This window comes from Neolamprologus multifasciatus, chromosome 14 (assembly GCF_963576455.1).
Source record: "Neolamprologus multifasciatus chromosome 14, fNeoMul1.2, whole genome shotgun sequence".
Lineage (NCBI taxonomy): Eukaryota > Metazoa > Chordata > Actinopteri > Cichliformes > Cichlidae > Neolamprologus > Neolamprologus multifasciatus.
The window spans coordinates 33,808,791-33,817,800 of record NC_140452.1 but is presented as its reverse complement, the minus strand read 5'-3'; the positions used below and the strand labels follow the sequence as shown (position 1 = coordinate 33,817,800).

The following is a 9,010-nucleotide window of genomic DNA, read 5'->3' as shown; positions in this document are numbered from 1 at the left end:
TTAACAGATGACCCTCCATTTATGTCAGCTTTGATTATATCACATGAACACACTATAGATACTGTTATCCATGATCTTTTAGTTCAGTGCTTCCATGCTATTCCAAAATAGCAGAGTTATGTGTCAAACACAGAATTTCAATGACAGGTTCTCCCAAAAGAGAATGGGTCAAAGATGAGGAAGAACATCATACAGCTGCCTCACCGATATGTTTTCTCTCGTACTCACAGGGGAAGGTCAATGCTTGGAGTCACATATGTTAACAAGGTGATCAATGTTAATCTCAGAGAGAACAATCGATACAGAACAATGAGAGTAACATTAGTCAGAGCCTTTAGCTCACTGGTAACAATTCAAGCTTATGGCTTTAGGAGTCTTGCAAATCTATCAAATAACAGACTGGATGTTATCTAATGTTGACATCTAATCTAATCTGTCTTATTTTTATTGCTGTAACTTGCAGGTTGAAGTTCATATTCAAATAACTGATCATTGTTTCACAAATATGGGTAAAGGAAAGGAGAACGTTAAAATATCAGTGTTTATTTTCTTTATACAGAACATCAGTATAGCTTTGATATTACTGAGGGTTTTATTGAGCAGTGCTTTCCAAATCACATCAACCTCTCATGAATGAAGATCACAGTTCAGCTACAGACAGTTTTCCTCCCTTTCCTCTAAGCACCAGACCTTCTCTGGGAATCTGTAAAGAAACTCTGCTTCGCTTTAAAATGCTATGACGTCGTCGCTGACCCAATTCTTGCAACAAACCTGCGAGGAGCCTCTTGCTGCTGTATCTGCATATTTAACAGGAGAGAGCAGGAAGGAGGGGACGGGAAAATGGGGGGGGGGGGGGGGGGGGGGGGGGGAGAAAGAAACTCGATGCCCTTTCTCAAGGCTTAAATTTACTAAAATATGACTATGAATTTTCTACTGCCGTAAATTAGGGCAGGAGATGAGCCACAAAGTGGGCGCTCCCCCTCTTTCTCTTAGTGTGACTAACCCCGTGTGTGCAGTCACGATGGGAGGAAGACGATGCTGTCAGGGAAAGCTGTTCACACATCACACAACCAAAGACCCGCAGACAAATTTAAGGGAAGCTGTTGGCATAATGGTACAGTCAGGAGACAAGACTGTGTGTGTTCCCGTGCAGTTAAAGCAGTGTTTCATTGCTCAGCGACACTTGGAGTTTACCCACATGCGTGCAAAAGTTCTGTTGGTACAACAGCTACATGCATTTTGATTTTGAAGAAAGTCAGGCTTTGTGCAAATGTTCATTGGTGCGTTTGTGCGAGTTTGAGGGTTTTCTGTTTGAGAAAACAACCAAGTGACAGCAACCGGGAGAGTCAGAGAAAGAATGCGATTCTGTTTGACGTGCTCAAATCCAGTCTCATCCTCAGCTGTCTGTTTGAGAGTAGCAGTCAGAGATATGGACAGAGAGGAAAGATAAGTAGAGCGTAAATGTTCCTTTACCACATCATATATTCTGGGTTATCGCTAAGCATTTCTATTCCTCTCTATCTCCTTCATCTTGACACACACCATACACCGAGCCTGGGAGGTACACAACATCGGGCTCACAGACATACCGAGCAAATTAAACATCACTAAAGATGAAATGTTGCAGTCAAAGATGCTATCAGGTCTGTAAACCCAACACAGGAAACCTTGAGAAGCCCATTCTTGGCTTTGATATGCAATAAAGTGAGTGTTTTATTGGATGAATTTTAGGCAAAAATATGTCTGTCATAAAGGCATTTTGCCTTAAAGTCATTCTTCAGCTGGAAACATTCCTGTGTCTGAGCTTTCACCCTCATCACACTGCTTGAGTGGAAGACTTTTAGTATCATTATAACCAGTATAAGTAATATTTAGCACTATGATGGCGCTGTGATGCCTCAAATATTAAACAGAAACCTGCCGAGCTTGTTTAACAGGAAACATTATAGTTTGTTTTTATTTCGTACATAAATGAAAATGATAAAAAGAAAATGTTGCGGTTTTTCTGGTGGAGCAGTACACAGTTTGTAGGTGGATGAAAAATATATTGATACAACATGTCAGTTACTTTTTTACAGGTGCTCGTAGACTGATTCTGTTTGCTTTGGAAAGAGTTGGGCTAGCTAACCTATCATACAGTGAGCTAATTCGCTGCTGCCAGCAACACTAAATTTACTTTAAAGAGTCGAGCGTTAGTTCTTAAATCTCAACAACATAATGAATAAACACAAATAAATAAATACTACATTTGAATTAGTATAATTTGCTTTCTGTGGATGTGTTTTTATGTATTTCTATTTGTTATTTGACCTGCCCAGGGACTCACAGCTTTCAGTGGATACAAGACCAATACTGCTGACAGCATGGACTGGGAGACAGTCAGAACTGTCAGCGGTAAAGGCATCTTTTCTCATCCATTTTTTTCTGCTTATCCAATTCAGGGTTGCAGGTTAGCTGGAGCCTATCCAAGCTGCCATAGGGTGAGAGGGGGGTTACACTACACCCTGGAGAGGTCGCCAGTCTGTCGCAAAGCAATGCGCTCATTGTGAGTGAATTAACCAAACCCCGCTGCGAGAACCCACACAACATGCAAACTCCACACAGAAAGGCCCAGATGGTGGACTCAAACCCAGGACCTTCTTGCTGTGAAGCAACAGTGCTCATGCTAACTATCATCATGCTGCCCATTCACATTCATGTCAGATGAACAACTGAGCTGAGGCTAAAGTTAGATCACAGTCTCTTCTAAAAATAACAGCTTCATATAAGCATTACATTACATATAAGTATTCATTTGAGGATTGTGAAACACTTTTAAATTGGATTATGATTTGAGACCATATTTAAATTGGTCAGAGTTTAATACACAAATGAAATGAACATTCATTACTTTAAACTGACTGGTACTTACAGGGATTTTTGTTTTTCAAATGAAAGACCAATTTTCTTCTGATTTATTGATGTGATTTATCAAACCCTCTTACAGAGTCATTTAAAAGCACACTGAGTATTTACTTTAGTTATTTTAAATCCAGTACAATTTTCCATGAGTCACATAACCTGGCTCCATTCTTTTTTTTGTTTGGCTGTGGCGTTGAAAACTGGATCTGACAGTCTGGGGAAAGAATGATCAGAAATAACCAAATAATAAGTCAATGATGTGTCTCGCGCAGGAAGCTTCTCTCATGTGTTGCACCTTTTCTGGCACTTGAAGCAGAACTCTTCCTATGCAGGCCTGTGTCTTATTACAGGCAGCCTATAAGTTTGTGATGCATTATAGAGCCAGCATGTGTCCTTTACGCAGAAATGTGAGTTACATATGGGCTTAAGTGGGTGTGAAAGAGAATGTTAATCAGTCAAATGCTTTTGTCTGCTTTGCAGGGTGGAGTAGGGTGTATGTGTGTCTGCATAGATGTACATGCGAGCTTCCATATGTTGCTACACGCAGCGGGGAGGCTTGTCAGGACACTTTGCACCAGCAGCTGAGAGGCCAACTGCGCAGCCCGCCCAGGAGTGGGTGGCAGACCGTCATCAGCACACAGCCCAACACACAACTGGATTGATCCCCTGTGTAATTCTCCACTGTGGTGAACGTCCTCGTCAATCAGTCCGACCACAGACATTCTTTCAGAGGACACTGTGTGTGGACTTACTGTAAGTGCAGGCCGCAGAGGCCACACCAGGTAACAACAAGTCTGGAAAAATGCTGCATTGCAAATGTTTGTGTTTCTCATTTGAATTTGGTTTTTCGGCGTAGGGCTGAGTCAGATGGGAAATGCTGGACGCCCCCCTTCACGCCTCGGCACTTGTCTCACAAATCCAACCCGCCACCCCCTCACCCCCTCACCCACCCAGTCTTCTCTTTCCCCTTTAGCACTCTCATTTATCTCCTTTCCCCCCTTCTTTGCTTTTTCGTTTGTCTTCATTTCACAAGTTATCCACCAATCTCAGCGTCACCCTCATCCTCAGCCGTCTCTCTCATCAACACAGAAGACTCGTCAACTCTCCCGCTTCCCTGGAGTTTCCCTCCGCCAGGCTGTCTGCAGACAAAACACATACAATGCTTTAGGAAATAATTAGCACCCAGTGAAACTCTAAAGAAACAGCTACGAGCTGCTTGAGATGTGTTTGTGGGAAGAGAAACAAATTTAAAAGTGCTTTTGCCGTTTCAGAAAGTAGACTAGTGGAATCATGTCTGCGTTGTCAGCAGCACGGCAGCAGGCGCCGCGTCTCACACTTGCCAACTTGAAAGTGTGTTTAAAGCTGAACAGAAGTGAAAAAGCGTGACTGCTAATACATTAGAGTGTATTCTTTTGCTGACTGTCATTAAGCAAATGTCATTTGGTCTGACTCCCTCTGGAGTTAGTCTTTTCCAATTTTCACCTAATTTCAGGTAACGACTGGCACTGCCAGTGCCGGTAAATGAATCTAATGGAGTGTGAACTGGCACCCAAGAAGACTTTGAACACAACTTTTGTACTACAAGTTTTAAACCCAGTAAAAAACTGAAGAACAGTTTTACATTTATTCAGTCAAATTTATTCAATTATGTTTTCTGAGAAAAAAAATACACTTAATACACCTCTACAGACTCACCTACAGAAATTTTAATGAATTGCGTTGCAACACAATGTAATTCATCATGGATCTATGTGACATAGATGTGACTACTCAGATAACTGAAACAAGTATTTTTTTATCGTGTAGCTGAAGCTAATTTACTTCAGAATTAGCTATTTTTCAAGCAGCTATTTTCTCAGTAAATTACCTTCAGGCGATGTGGACACCCAAGTTTGTGCATACGATAATTTGAGAATGAGGTGACATTGGATTTTGAAATTGATACCATAGGTGCATCTACTAACAATCTAAGGGAATTTCGAATTTCACTGACCTCGACCTCAAGGTCAAGGTCAGAGGTCAGCTTTCCTGGAAATTGTCCACCCCGAGGACAAGGAACACAACAAGAACGTGTCCTCAGATGAGAACACAGCCTACACAATATTAGGCAAGTGGTTCTAATACTGAGCTTGATCTGTTGTGCCACTCAGTGATGCTGTTGGTCCCTCCCAGGAGAATAATGCCCCCCACTGAACACTCAAGAGACACAACAAAGAGCCCAGGATTGCTCAGCCTCCAAACTCCTGCAGAATATGCTGCAACAAATTCGCACAACCACAAGTACTGCAGGACTCTCCCCAGGGGCCTCAGTGGGTACCGTGGATTACCACAATGTTAGCAAATTGTAATATTAATAAATAATAGAAACAACAGGGGAAAGGTGACGTTCCCCACTCCAGCAAATTATTCATGATTTGTGCTTCTGTCTGGCTAAAGATGCCCAAAAGGTCACTACATTTGTCACTACATAAACACACACATAAAAAGAGGTTCATGAGTGAGAAAGCTGTTCAGTAAGCTGCAAAGATAAGGGCTCAGATCAATTAAGTGCAGTCAATTAAAACCCTCGCCCTTAAGTCTTATACACGCCAGAGGCATAAAGTCCATGTGAATATCTCATGCATTCAAAATTATTTTCAGACTCACCTATTCTTACTGCAGCTGTTCACAAAAACTTGTGGCATTTACTTTTTCAAACCAAGCTCAGTTTTTCAGATTTTTCAGATCTGGATAAACAGATCTGGCCAATCAGACCACTGCATTTGACAACAGGTGCACTCGTAGCTCAAGATATGCACAGTTACTGAATACACAGTGATATGGAAATGATAAAGTTATACTATTTTAGTTCACACTTACAGCTAGACGTTGCTCCGGGTTAGGCGGCTCTCTGTAATGATTCCTCTGACTCTTCAGATGTGGTCCCAGCTCTGCCAACAAGAGCTCAAACTGTCCCCCTGAAATATATACGAAAGCAGTCACCTCCTGGATCAAACCATGAAATTCTCCCTGCCCCTGCCTTCTTATGTCAATTGAATCAACCTCGAACCTATTTCTTGCTTTTGTTGTGCAGACTGTGCACAACTTTAATTTTCAAGAACACGTTTTTTCTTTATGAAATCACGAAACTTTCTGTGTGTATATATACGTCACACAAAAAGTTTGTATCCAAACATTTCGAATTTTGTGTTGTTATTTTCACAACACGTGTTGTGAACAGATTGTTTCGCAGCAGCGTGTGAAGGCCTTCAGGCTTAAATCTGAAAATGCTATTTTCACAAACCTGCTTCCACAAAATGGTTTAGTTCCTCATATAAAAGCAGACTAGTGTTCACAAGTACATCATTTCAGTTTATGTCTAATACAATGTATGTCTTTATTAGTTACAAAGAAGATGGTTCTGCATTCAATCCGACCCAACCGTGGCAGGCAGTCGGACCATTCAGAAAGCCTGCATTCATGCATGGCCCTTAAAGTTGCATGCATAGACTTTCATGCATACATACACAGTATATACAGATACAATCTCAAAAATGTGGTATGTATGGACTTAATTTCACCAGCGTATGCAAACACTCAAACTCGGCCTTGCAGGTTTCTCTTGTATACACATTCACTTAGATATAAACACACGAAACAGGAGACACTGCTGATTCAATCGACAAAAAGAAACACACACACATTTGCACACTTCCAGAGGCCCTCAAACAAAGCCCTTTCCATGTTTTGTCTGCAGTGTAGCTAAGTAGAATTTGCGCTAAAATAACTTCAAAGGCTCTGAAGGAGGGGCCACTTTGAGGAGTATGGGTAATTAGGGCTGTGGAAGCAAGAGAGAAACGAGAAAGGGAGAAGATGAGTGAAAAGGTGGAGGTGGTGGTGGTGGTTGGGGGGGGGATCCTCACAGCCACAATGGATGAATAGGAAGGAGACACGGTTTGGAGAGAGACCACAGTGGGGACTAGCAGCGCTTGGTGATAACACTTGAGCGCGCACATACATAAATATGCGCGTGTATACAGATCGACGGAGTGATAGCGCGCCACGAGGCAGGAAATTTTGGCTGTGGAATTGAGTCCCAGTTGTAAACACGACGCCGGATATGCTGACACAAGTCATGCAATCAAGAGGAGACAGACAGACAAACAGTGTTGTAGACCAAAAGCAGACATTTCTCTCTCTCTCACTACTACACTCACACAAAGTGCTCCTAATGGCAGCAGTGTGTGTTTTTTTCCCCGGCCAAGCCACCAGTCCACCGGGCCATCACAAGAGCCCTCGCCACCAGCTAATGCACTGCTATTTATAGCTCGTAAACAACATTAAACATGTCGAGACTGACCTGCATCGCCACAGGTACAAACAGAGCCAGACTGCAAGAACAAAAGTTAAGCTCTGTGCTTTTCTCCTTTTCTTATTTGAAATAACTCCTATATTCAGGTTCTGCCTGCTAGAACCTAAAAATATAATCAGTGCCTCAGTAAACAATGCAACTGGAGAGAATGGAGAAGTGAAGCTTGAGAAGGAAAGGGAGGAAAGGGAATCAGTGTGTGTGAGTGTGTGTGTGTGTGTGTGTGTGTGAGGAAGGACAAAGTGGATACAGAGAGAGGTGTTAGAGTGCCCTCTATTGACTGAACTAGGTTTTAACAGTCTACTATCTCTCTCTTACACACACACACACACACACACTCGAGAGAGCAGAGTGTTGAGTTACTGCTTAGTCTGCATGCACACACACACACACACACACACACACGCACAGAACAGCAACCTCGATTAAACACATACAACAAGACTGGAGCATTAAGACTATGATACAAGGGGGATTTTGTGTGTGTGTGTGTGTGTGTGTGTGTGTGTGTGTGTGTGTGTGTGTGTGTGTGTGTGTGTGTGTGTGTGTGTGTGCACTCTTGCATGTTATTCGGACCGTCAGCCGTTCTGCAGATCTCTGGATTCCCTGCTGAGCTGCAGCTGCCTGAGTGACATGTGCTGGTTGAGCTGCAAAGCCTTTTCAACTAAAATCAGTTATCCTCACCCGCCCAACCATACACACACACACACACACACAAATATATACGATGTCCATCTGCAACTGTTTTGACATCAAATCCGTTGTATGTTGATGCTGCATCCAGCAGTTTCCCTTTGGGCTCAGAGGAGTGTCGGACATGTGATGGATGACGTCAGCTGCCAAGGACTCACTTTTTGTTTTGTTGTTGTGTTTCTTAAGCATCGATCGCCATGGCTTGCCCAGCTCCACCGACATCTGATTTTCAACCCCAGCTGTCATGGCTTGTGATTTTTAAGTCTTGTCACTTAACTGAAAATTGCCTCAGACTAGCTTTGAGGCAGCAACGTAGCGCCTTAAATCCCTTATCACTTTTTTTTAAATGACCCACAAACACCTCATTGTGTCTTTGCAGAGTTGCCACATGGGGACTCCTCAGCACAGATGATGTGCTCTGATTTAAGTCACTAATGCAATCAATAAAAGCCTAATACTAACTAGTCAATAACGTTGTGCAAGACTTTGCTATTGATCCGATACCAAGTAAATATCGGGTATCCTATAAAGAGAGCTTATGTACAGGGAGCAACGTGATTTAAGAGATTCAATTCAATTCAATTTTATTTATACAGCGCCAAGTCACAACAACAGTTGCCTCAAGGCACTTTTTATTGTAAGGTAGACCCTACAATAATACATACAGAGAAAACCAAACAATCATATGACCCCCTATAAGTAAGCAGTCTGGCGAAAGTGGGAAGGAAAAACTCCCTTTTAACAGGAAGAAACCTCTGACAGAACGAGCCTCAGGCAGCACTGGTATCTATACTGTCGATATATGGATCAAGCTGCCCACCTCTACTAATGCATTCAGTCGACAGCTTTTTTTTGCTAAATAATGACCCTGTGCCAACACTTACAGCGATCCACACATCTTTGCCATGTGCCATGTGATTCTGGAAACTTCCACACAGCCCTTTAAATCTTTCAAATTTGTGGTGTGCTTTTTTCTCAAGAGTTTCAAGTTCAATACGTTTCTGTCGTTTGAGGAAACTGTCGACAAGGCCTCTCTGATACCACCGTGTTTGTACATGTGCGGCAAAA

General features: G+C 42.4%; 1 long non-coding RNA gene across 1 annotated transcript; it reads right to left on the bottom strand.

Annotated features, from left to right (window-relative positions):
* Nucleotides 1–523: 523 nt before the first annotated feature.
* LOC146504478 (uncharacterized) lies at nucleotides 524–7,953 on the bottom strand. The gene is made up of 2 exons (XR_014868770.1): nucleotides 5,761–7,953; nucleotides 524–4,040 (listed from the first exon to the last, which is right to left on the bottom strand). It is a non-coding gene; the product is annotated as an uncharacterized LOC146504478 (long non-coding RNA).
* Between the last annotated feature and the right edge of the window lie 1,057 nt (nucleotides 7,954–9,010).